The following is an 11,890-nucleotide window of genomic DNA, read 5'->3' as shown; positions in this document are numbered from 1 at the left end:
GACGTCCAGAAGATGTCCTATCTAATTAGCATATAGTGTACTAGGGACTCAGAGCATGAAATTTGTGCACAGGGGGAGGGAGTCCCTCAGCCCAACCTGCACCCTCTCCAATCTGGGAGTCCTCAGGGGAGCCATCTCCAATCTGAGAGTTTCTGTCTGTCTTTGCAATCATATGAGCGAATTGTCTGAGACCCCAACCCAGTTTGGTTTGGTGCTCACAGAATAATAGAGGTCTTTTTTTTCTTTGCTCCATTGGTGGAGATTTCCTAGAAGTTGCAGGATATCTCCCTTTAATTTTTCCTCGACACTCTGACTTCACTTATGTCTCTCACCTTTGCTTTCCCTCCATCCCCCACCTGCAACAGTAACTTGATCCAGGCTCACTTTGCTCTAGTGTCTAGGACAGTGGTTCTCAACCTGTGGGTCGCGACCCTTTGGGGGTCGAATGACCCTTTCACAGGGATCGCCTAAGACCATCAGAAAACACATATATAATTACATATTGTTTTTGTGATTAATCACTATGCTTTAATTTTGTTCAATTTGTAACAATGAAATTGGGGGTCACCACAACATGAGGAACTGTATTAAAGGGTCGCGGCATTAGGAAGGTTGAGAACCACTGGTCTAGGAGATCCTGCAACGCGTCTGCCACCAGAACTACGATTCCCAGCATTTCTGGTGCTCCCTGCACTCTGGGCTTTCACTTCCGGTCCAGGGGCTGCCACCAGAACTACAATTTCCAGAATTCCTGGTGCTCCCTGCATTCTTGGTTTCCGCTTCCAGTCCAGGAGCTGCAGGAAAAAAAAAGGACTGGGGACTCCAGCTGCTCCCAGGCTGGGCTGACAGGACCAGAAACTCCAGTGGCATCCCCAGGACACCAGCTGCATGGCGCTGGCATGCGTGCATGCTGGCCACAGGCTCGGAGCAGTTGGGGTCCCAGGGACGCCCGCTGAGTTGCCCTGGCTACGTGGCAGGCTGGCGGGTGTCTTACCTCATCCCCGGTGCTTGGTGCCTGCGCACATGCATGGTGCCCACAGGTCTGCCATCTTTGTTGGGTTAATTTGCATAATCATTCCTGATCTGCTGTGAGCGTTGTGGAGGGACAGTCAATTTACATATTTGTCTATTATTAGTATATATATATATATGCATCCATTTGTTGTCCCACTTATTTGTGCATTCATTGGTTGCTTCTTGTATATGCTCTGACCTGGGATCAAACCTGCAACATTGGCATATTGGAAACACTCTAACCAACTGAGCTACCCTGCCAGGGCTGTGTCAAGATTTTTAATCCACTTTGCCAATATCTATCTTTTAATTGATGCATTTGGTCCATTTACATTTAATGTAATCCTTGGTATGTTAGAACTTATACCTGCTACTTTATTTTTTGTTTTCTGTTTTTCCTCTCTATATTTTATTTCTTGGTTTTGTTTTTCCTGCTTTCCTATGAGTTACTGGACCATTTTTTAGAATTCCACTTCAATCTGTTTAAGTATTTTTGAGTGTATCTCGTTGTATAACATTTTCAGTCATTGCACTAGTTATTATGTATACATCATTTGTCATAAACTGATTGGCATCATTTTACCATTTTGAGTACAGTATAGAAATCTTACCTCAGTTTATGTCATTTTACCTTCTCCCACTTATAACATAATTGTTTTAAATATTTTCATTACATACACTTAGAATCACATGAGATAGTGTTATAATTTTTTGTTTTAACTGTCAAACATACTTAAAAAAAGAGAGAACAAAATATTTTGTATTTATTTATATTTTGGCTTAGCATGTTATTTTATCTTTCCTTTCAAGTTTTTTTCTTTTATTGTTTGCTTATTTAGAAAACTTCTTTTAGCTGATTTTTTAGAGTACCCTGCTAGAGACAAATTTTCTTAGTTTACCCTCATCTGATAATGTCCTAATTTTTCATTTATTCCTGAAGGATATTTTAACTAGGTAGAATCTTGAATTAATAGTTCTTTCCTTTCAGCAATTGAAAAATGTTTAGCCACTTTCTTTTCATCTCCATGGTTTTTGATAAGAAATCCTCTCATTGAATTAATTTTCCTGTTTAAGTAAGGTATCACTTTTTCTTTGTCTGATATAAATATTTTTTCATTGTCTTTACTTTTTAGAAGTTAAATTATGATGTTTCTCGTCTATGATTTGTTTGGGGTTTGGTCAGTGACTTTAGTCTATGGCTTTATGTCTCTTGCTAAATTTGGGAAGTTTTCAGCCATTATTTCTTCAAATTCTCTTAAATTCTGCTCTTTTAAAAATATCCACCTTAGAGGACTCAGATTACATGAATATTAGATTTTTTTGTTATAGCCCCACAGGTGTCTGAGGCTCTGTCATTTTTTTTTTTCAGTCTATTTTTTCCCATTGTTTAGATTGGGTAATTTTTATTGTTCTGTCTTCCAGTTCATTGACTGTTTCTCCTGTCCCTTCCATGCTATTAGCCCATGCCTAAGCATTTTTCCTTCAGTTATTGCATTCCTTTTACACAAAATTTTAATTAAAAACACTGCCCTAGCCAGTTTGGCTCAATGCATAGAGCATTGGCCTGTGGAATAAAAGGTCCCGGGTTCAATTCCGGTCAAGGGCACATGCCTGGGTTGTGGGCTTGATCCCCAGTAGGGGGCGTGCAGGAGGCAGCAGATCAATGATTCTTTCTCATTATTGATGTTTCTATCTCTCTCTCCCTCTCCCTTCCTCTCTGAAATAAATAAAAATATATTAAAAATAAATTTAAAAATATTTGTTGGTGTTTAAAAGCTACAACCATGAGATATTGATTTCTATTTTTGGTGTGTATAAATACACATTTATTTTTATTATTAATACTTTTATTTTACCAGTTTTTGGTTTACAGAAAAATTGAGTGAAAAGCATAGTTTCCATATATCCTCTTTCCCCCCACATGCACAACCTCCCTGCTATCAACATCCCACACCAGGACAGTACATTTGTTAAAACTGATGAACCTACATTGACAGACACATCATTATCAATCAAGGTCCATAGTTTATATTAGAGGCCACTCTTGGTGTTGCACATTCTATTGGTTTGGACATATGTATAATGACAAGTATCTACCACTATGGTATTGTATTAAATAGTTTTGTGGCCCTAAAAATCCTCCATGGTCTGCCTAAGCATCTTTTCTTCTAACCCTGGCAACCACTTTCTTTATACTTTTATCTTTTCCAGAATGTCATGTAACTCAAGCCTTACAGTTTGATGACTTTTAGATTGGCCTCTTTTACTTAATAATTTGTATATACATTTCTTCTATGTCTTTTCATGGCTTGGCAGCTTATTTATTTTTAGCACTGAATAATATTCTATTGTTTGGATGCATTATAATTTATTTATCCATTAACCAACTGAAAGACATCTTGGTTGCTTCAAAGTTTTGTAAATTATTAACAAAGATGCTATAAACATATGCATTCACATGTTTGTGTGGACATACATTTTCAATTCCTTTGGGTAAACCAAAGGGTCACAGTTGCTAGATTGTATGATAAGGGCATGTTTAACTTCATAAAAAACTGCCATACTATCTTTCAAAGTGGCTGTATTATTTTGTGTTCCCACCAGCAATGTATGAGCTCCACATCCTTGCTTACACTTGGTGTTGTCCATGTTCTGGATTTTTGCTACCCTAATAGGTATGAACTTTACCTATTTTACTATTGAGTTGTTTTCTTACTGTTGAGTTTTTAAGAGTTCTTTCTATCTTTGGATTACCACCTTTTATCAGATATGTATTTTTGCAAATATTTTCTCACAGTCTCTGGCTGGTCTTTTGATTCTCTTGACATTGTTTTTCACAGAGTAGCTTTATTTTATTATTTTATTTTAATGACATACAGGTTATTAATCAATTTTTTATGGATTGAACCTTTGGCATTTTACCTAAAAAGTTATCACTATACCTGAGAGCATTTAAGTTTTCTCCTCAGTTGTATTTTTCAAATCTAAAATTTCTAATGGAGCCTTGTTTCCATCTCTTTCTTTGTGGAGACTTCCTATTTCTTTGCTGATGTTTTCTATCTTTTCCAATGAAGCATTTCTTTTTATCATGGCTGCTTCAAACCTTTGTCAGATAATTCCAACATCTCTGTCATCTCAGTGTTATCATCTATTGATTTCCTTTGTCATTCAGTTTGAGATCTACCTAGTTTTGAGTGTGATAAGTGATTTTTGATTGAAATCTGACCATTTTCATATTTTGTTATGAGTCTGGATTTTGTTTATACCTTTGGTTTCAGCTGGGTTTCTTTGACTATGTCATGAGAAGGGAGTGCTGCTACCTCCTTACTGCCAGTTGGAGGTAGAAGCTCATGTTCCCTCTCTGTTTCCATTTACTCCTTGTTATTCCTGGATGGGGCTACGAGTTCTGGCTCTCTGTAGGCTCCTCTGTTAGGTCAGTGGGGTGGCTTTGTCACTACAGGATGACAGCGAAGGACCAGATTCTCCAGGAGGCCTTGCTGAAACCACCTCCTCACTACTAGGGGGAGATGAAAGTTCAGGCTCCCCACAGGTCTGCACTGACACCATGGAGGTAGTAACTTACTACTGCTGGTGGGCACAGACACCCAGGTTCTTGCCTGCCTTTCCCTGCCATAACCCTGGGGTTGTTGAAGGGCTTTGTGACTGCCCTGTGTATATGGAAGTCTGTGCTCCCCATTCAACCTTTGCTGGTGTGTGTGTGTGGCTACAGTTTTTTCCCCCCAAATGGTGTATGGTTGGAATTGAGTAGTTATTGTCTAAAATTTTACTGTCTTGATAGGCTGTCCTTTGCCTTGTGACTTGGCTAGGGACCTTTGTTCATTGATGCATTTTTAAATCTGTGTCTGTTGGTATTTTTGGGTTCCTGGCTTTCTCAGCTCCAAATCTGGGATATCAGAGACCAGAAGAAAATCCAGAGAACTCACTACTGAGTTCCTTTGGTCCCAAAGTCCCTAGGTGGTTGGCCTTATTCTCCCAGTATCTTATATAAAACTAGAGGCCTAGTGCATGAAATTCGTACACAGGTCCCTAGGCCTGGCTGGCGATCAGGGCTGATTTGTGGGGCAACTGGAGGGGTGATTGGGGGGCCTCTGCTGGCACCCACCTTGGCTGGCCTGGAGCCTGCGGGCTGGGAGTAGCTCCTGTGTTGAGTGTCTGCCCCCTGGTGATCAGTGCGCATTATAGCAATAGGTCATTCTGCTGTTCAGTCGTTTGCATATTAGGCTTTTATTATATAGGATATCCGAATTTTAGTTCTACTTAGTGAGAAGACTAGAACAGCATATATCTATTCTATTTTCCTGGAGGTACAAGTTTTCTATAATAATATATATGAAGTGTTTATCAGTGATATCAGCTAATATATATACAGGAGCTAAATGAAATTGTGGTAGGATCACTTACTAAAATATTACCTTGTGTTTTTCTTCCTATAGTTCTTTATACTCCTCATTTCAACCGGATCTCCTTCTTGTCAGATCACTAAGAGCCTCACAAGCTTTCCATCTAATAAGTGACTTATAGTTTATAGGGCAGCTTGTCTAGAATCCGACAATCAACAACAAAACAACCAGAGAAAATAATCAGAATGGGGCTTGATTTAGGGCAGTGATGGCTAACCTTTTGAGCTCGGCATGTCAGCATTTTGAAAAACCCTAACTTAACTCTAGTGCCATGTCACATATAGAAATTTTTTGATATTTGCAACAATAGTAAAACAAAGACTTATATTTTTGATATTTATTTTATATATTTAAATGCCATTTAACAAAGAAAAATCAACCAAAAAAATGAGTTCATGTGTCACCTCTGACACGGGTGTCATAGGTTCGCCATCACTGATTTAAGGAGTCACATTAAAAAAACAAACAAAAAAACAAACAAACAAAAAACACACAAAAAACAGACTTAATTTGGATAATGGAAGTTGGGGAAACCTGGTCATTGATTTGCTTACTCATTTTTTTATAACTGACAATTTCTTCACTTTTCTTTGTTTTTACAGTTTCTTCTACCTGAATTTTTAGAAAGTTATTTTCTGTTTTTTAAATGTATCTTACATAATTATCAAATTTACTACTGTATAGAAGAGTGCATTTTCTGTTCAGTATAATAATTCAAAACTGATTTACCAATCTGATTATGAAAACTGGAAGTTGTCAGATTATTAGAAACATATTGGAAAAGGGATAAAAAAGACAAGTTTAGTAATAGTTGGATGTTTTTAACTTATTTTTGTTGAAGAGTTTTTTCAGTATAACAAGAACAATTATGCAGGGCATTACTTACATAAAAGCATTATATAAGCAGCATGTGTTTTTGTGTTTGATTCTAATTCAGAGTCTGCAATTTAAAAAGAATGCTCATTTCTCTTGAAATATAGACATTGTATATATTATTCTGGAGGATATGAAAGACACAAAAAATAAAATGTTTTTTAAAAATCCTGATAATTTCACCAATTTGTTCCACACAAAATAAGTTTTTGTGAAAAGTAAGAGGCTGATGATACTATAGATCTAATATAGCCCATGAGTCTAACTCTCAGCCTTGAAATTACAAGCACTGGGTTTTGTCAACACACCTGAAATGGGTTTGTATCTGAGGAAGTGTTCACAGAAACCTTATGTAGAACATTAGAATGTCAGCTGGCTTATTTTCAAAATTAAATAAATGCAGAGGAAACTAGGCTCTTTCACACTCCAACCAACTCTAACTGGACACTGTCTCCCCATTTGTTCTAAGGGGTGGCAACACATGTGAGCTTGTGAGCTTGGAGTCAGGATAAAGGATCTGAGTTGTGTGATTAAAATAGTGAATGCAATCAGGCTATACCAGTCTGATAAATACATCTTTTCTCTGTGTGTGCACCTGTGAAATAATAAGAAAAGGTGGTCCTTTTGTCGTCTGTATTTTTCTATATGGACAATATTTTATGTGTTTTGTTTTCCTCTAAATATTTGGAAAATATCCTAATTTGTTTTACACTGTTATGTTTTTTATTTTAAAAATATACTTAGGATTCCAGCTCAAGATAGAGTATTAAAAATATATACTTTCCTTTCCTCCTTATACCACTCCCATTAAAATTATAGTAAAGATCAAAAGAGGCAGAGGAGGAACAGAAGGTCAAAGAGGTCCATTGGCTTAGAGAGAACTCACTAAACTGCTGGAAGACAGAAAACAAATAAAAGAATGTTCCCTGATGAAGTGGAGAGAGGTGCAGATTAAGTACATGCAGAGATTTGTCTCAGAAGAAAGTGTCTTTCTTCTGGTAGAATTCTGAGGAGGTTCCAGGGCTTGAGAGTTGGGAGGCAGAGAGGTGAGACATGGCTTGACAACAGTGGGCTTGAAGGTCAATATCCTATAAAATAAAAGCCTAATATGCTAAGTGTCCAGTCATCAGGTCAGCCATTCAACCAATCAAAGCATAATATGCTAATGACTAGAGACCCAGTGCACAGAAATTTGTGCATGGGGCGGGGGAGGGGGGGTCCCTCAGCCCGGCTTGCCCCCTCTCACAGTCTGGGAGCTCTCAGGATATGTCCTAAGCTGCAGTCTGGCCTCCCTTTGCGGGAGGCAGCGACCGGGCTTATCAGGGGAAGGTGCCACACCCATCACTCCACTGCTGCTGCCATTGCCAGCCACCGCGGCTGCCAGCCCTCGGCCCTTATTTCTTAGCGCTGGCCCCGCCCCCTGCCCACTGGTGGGTGGGGGGCGATCTGGGGCCAGGCCAGTTGGGAGAGGGGCTGTGGGAGGTTAAAGCACAGCAGGTCATACCCCATCAAGCCTCTGCGGAGGCGTGGCGCTGGGACCTGGCCCGCACTGCTGCCTCTGCAGAAGGGGCAACACTGGGACTGGGACTGTGCAGCCCCCTCTCCCACTGCCTCTGCGGAAGGGGCCACAGTGTTGGACTGGTTTGTGCCACCACCTCTCCTGCACCTCCAGCCCTTGGCCCTCACAGCCGCTGCAGATTTGTCCAGAAGGACATCCAGTCTATCTGGTCTAATTAGCATATTGCCCTTTTATTAGTATAGATATGCTAAGGTTGCTCAACCACTTGCTATGATGTGCACTGACCACCTGGGGACAGATGCTCCAACCAGTAGGTTAGCTTGCTGCTGAGGTCTGGACAATAGGGACTGAGAGAGACAGGCTGGACATGCCCTGGAACCCTCCTGCGGTCCCTCTCTGGCTGGCCAACCTCCTGTGTCCCTCCCCAGCCCCCTCTGTGCACCAGTGGGGTCTCTCGGCCTGGCCTGCGCCCTCTCTCAATCTGGGCTAAGAGACCCCCCCACCCCCCAAATGCACGAATTTTGTGCACCGGGCCTTTAGTATAAAATTGGTATCCCTCATTCAAACCTGGTGTTCAGAGTGGAGTCAAACCTGGTATTTCCCAAGGACCAAATACCTCACTTCCTACACTCCCACTGAGAAGCTATTTCTGGTCACTCACAGGTGGGTGCTAAATGCCAGTCCACCTTCTTCCTCATCTGTGAGCACAGCCTACAAGCTGGAAGACACTGAAGAAAAGTTAAAGCCTGAAGGAAAAAGGGGATAGGACTTGAGAACATCCTGTGAATTAGGAAAATTATTTTCTTTCACAGAGCAGAGTTAACAAATAACCTCACATATTGAAGATTCAAACAATAAAAGGATAACATTTATATTGAAAATATGTAGACTAAAAACTAGGAAAACAAATAAATAATTTAAAAGTAGTTGCTTTTAGGTTTTGAGATCAGGGTGAGTTAGGGTGATAAGATGCTATTTTATATATATGTATATATATATATTTATTGATTTCAGAGAGGAAGGGAGAGGGAGAGAGAGATAGAAATGTCAATGATGAGAGAGAATCATTGATTGGCTGCGTCCTGCATGCCCCACCCTGGGGACGAGCCCCTTACTGAATTGAACCCGGGACCCTTCAATCTGCAGGCTGATGCTCTATCTACTGAGCCAAACCAGTGTTTTTATTAAAAAACACTTCTGTACTTCTTGATTTTTTGTAAAAAAGTTACATCTTATTTTTGGACAGCAACTAACTAAAATATTAAATTTGCAAAACAAATTTATAAAGAAAAGAAAAGGATGCCAGAAGAAAATATATTTTCACTTTTATTTCTCTAAATTTTGATGTTTAGTGGTAAACCACCCTTAGTAAGATGAGCATCTAACAAAATATATGGCACATAATAGATGCTAAAAAGTATTTATTGAGTGATTTAAGTTATTAGCATTTAAGACTTTTTATTCTCTCATTCATGTATTTCTTATTTTTTGTTTAAATAATTTGAATTTTAGGTATGGGTTATTATTTGTATTTTTTTCTTTATAAATTTTGTTTTTTAGTTAATTGTACCAAAACAACAGTGTTTCTATGCAGATAATGAGCCTTCATTCTTTTTCTTTTCTGAAAGAAGGTGAAGGGATTAGCCAAAGAACATATATGCATAATCCATGGACACAGACAACAGTGTAGAGATGGCCAGAGGGAAAGGGGGTGAAGGTTGGGGAGAAGGAGGCAAAGGGCACATTTGCAATAGTGTCAGCAATAAAAGTACAGAAAAAAGGTACTGCATTTTATTATTCTGTTTTACTGATGCCTGGTATGTTCACTGGTTAACTTGTTTCAGTGATCAGAGTTCATCCTTTTAAAATCATAACAAAAGCATAACTTCATTCTTGAGTGTTTAATTTAGAATAAATTTTCCATTGGCTGGTCTACATCTTCCAATAAGTTTCTCAGGAAGGATATTTGGGTATTACACCTTCTGAGCCCTTATCTATATGAATATAAAAATGTGACCTCCCCACCAAACAGCTTGAATGAACACAGACATCTTTAGTCAAGTTTTCTACCTACGTCTCCACAGTTTCATTTTCATGTTGTGAAAGGGCAGTCTCAGTTGAACTAGAATTTGGTTACTTTGTGATCTATATGTTGATCCTTGGATTCCTGTAGGATTCTTTCTCTATATCTGAAATCTCAAACTTTTCTCAGGAAACCTACTTTCATTAAATTTTCCAAAATCTTGTGAGCATCATTTGATTTTCCAAAATGAGATAGAACAAATCCCAAATTAAATACCACCAGCTGTTTGTCTTTTCAACTTGGAAGTGTCTTGTTTTCACTCTTAAAAGAACGAGTATTTTTTAACAAGTGAGAGAGGCTTTCCAATGTGCTAAGGGGTAAAGAACCACCATGTCAATGAAGAATATAAACTCTATAGGTATGTTGTATTTAATACCATAGCTTACTCACAGGATAACTTTTCCTCTTGCTAACAATCCATAGGAGAAACTAATACATAGAAAATGACTGTGATTTCTAGACCATGAAATTTATTCAAGATATGCTAAGGAATTTGATAACATATCAGTAAGTGAAAGAAATAAAGAACTTGTACAGTTCCACAAGACTGTGTCTAATTGAATACTCTATTTTAGTCTGAGCATTCCTGATATTCTTGCTACTTTTCTAGTATCTTCATGCCTCTCACTGAATTAAAAATAAATTTAACAAAAACAGAGACAATATCCACTAATTGTCTGCAGTCCACATAGTGGGATACGCAGAGGCTGCTCAATTCCTTTCGACTGGCAGGTATGCTAATCATTCACTTGGATGGGTAGTCTTAAGCGTGTCCTAGCATGGTGCTGGCCAGTGGCTCAGTTGGTTGGAGCGTACTCCCATACACCAAAAGGTTGTGGGTTTGATTCTCAGTCAGGGCACATACCTAATACCGACAGGTTCTATCTGCACTCCGGGTTAGGGCACATATGGCAACTGACCAATGTTTCTCTCTCACACCCATGCTTCTCTCTGTCTCTTTCTGCCTCTCTCTCTCTCTCTCTCTCTCTCTCTCTCTCTCTCTCTCTCTCTTTTCCCTTTCACTCTCTAAACATATTCTTGGGTGAGGATTTTTTTAAAAAAGTCCCAGCATGAACCTAAGCATATTTACCTCTAATTCAGGCATGTTTTCAAATGCAATATGCATAGACATGTTGGGTCTTCTAGGCTCTTTAACAAGCAGTTTCTAGGACCTTGCTGCTCGCAGTGTGGCTGGGGACCAGCAGCACTGAGGTCACCTGGAAGATGGCCAACAATGTAGAATCGCAGGTGCCCGCGTGTTCTGCTGGACCAGAAACTGCACATTGCCATTTGGCAAACACTGTACATGGAGATCCCTGCAACATATAAATTCCAAAGAAAGAACTGAAGTGTGAAGAAAAGGGTGGTGAAGGGAGGTGGGAGAGGGTAAATGGGAAATAAATGGTGACGGAAGAAGACTTGACTTTGGGTGGTGAGCACATGATACAATACACAGATGATGTATTATAGAATTGTACAACTGAAATCTATATCATTTTATTAATCAATGTCACCCCAATAAATTCAATAACAATTAAAATAATAAATAAATAAATAAATAAATAAATTAATTAATTAATTAATAAGATAAAAGTAAAACACACACCTATGTATAAGATATTGTTGAAATGTGGGACACGCTCTGACTCTGTTTTCATGGGCTGGATATGGTAAGCTTCATAAACAGCTGGGGGAATTTAAAATCCTTGCAGATTTCAGTTTAGCAATCTCCTGAAGCTTTGGTGCATGCAGCTTGACACCCACGGGAGACAGTCCAGAGCTCTTGGCAGGGCAGAATGCCCATTACACTGGCATCTGCCCTGGGCCTCATCTGCATAGCTGCTGCCCTTGGCTTTGCAGCAACCACGGGTTTCAGCCCAGCAAGCTGAAGCAGGAGAGAGGAAAAGTGCTGTGTGCTTCCTGCTGCCAAGAAGGCTAGCTGTGGGAGTAAGGTCTCACTTTCTACCTCACAGAGAAATA

This window comes from Myotis lucifugus, unplaced genomic scaffold (genome assembly GCF_000147115.1).
Source record: "Myotis lucifugus unplaced genomic scaffold, Myoluc2.0 scaffold_116, whole genome shotgun sequence".
Lineage (NCBI taxonomy): Eukaryota > Metazoa > Chordata > Mammalia > Chiroptera > Vespertilionidae > Myotis > Myotis lucifugus.
Note: the sequence above shows the minus strand (reverse complement) of the source record.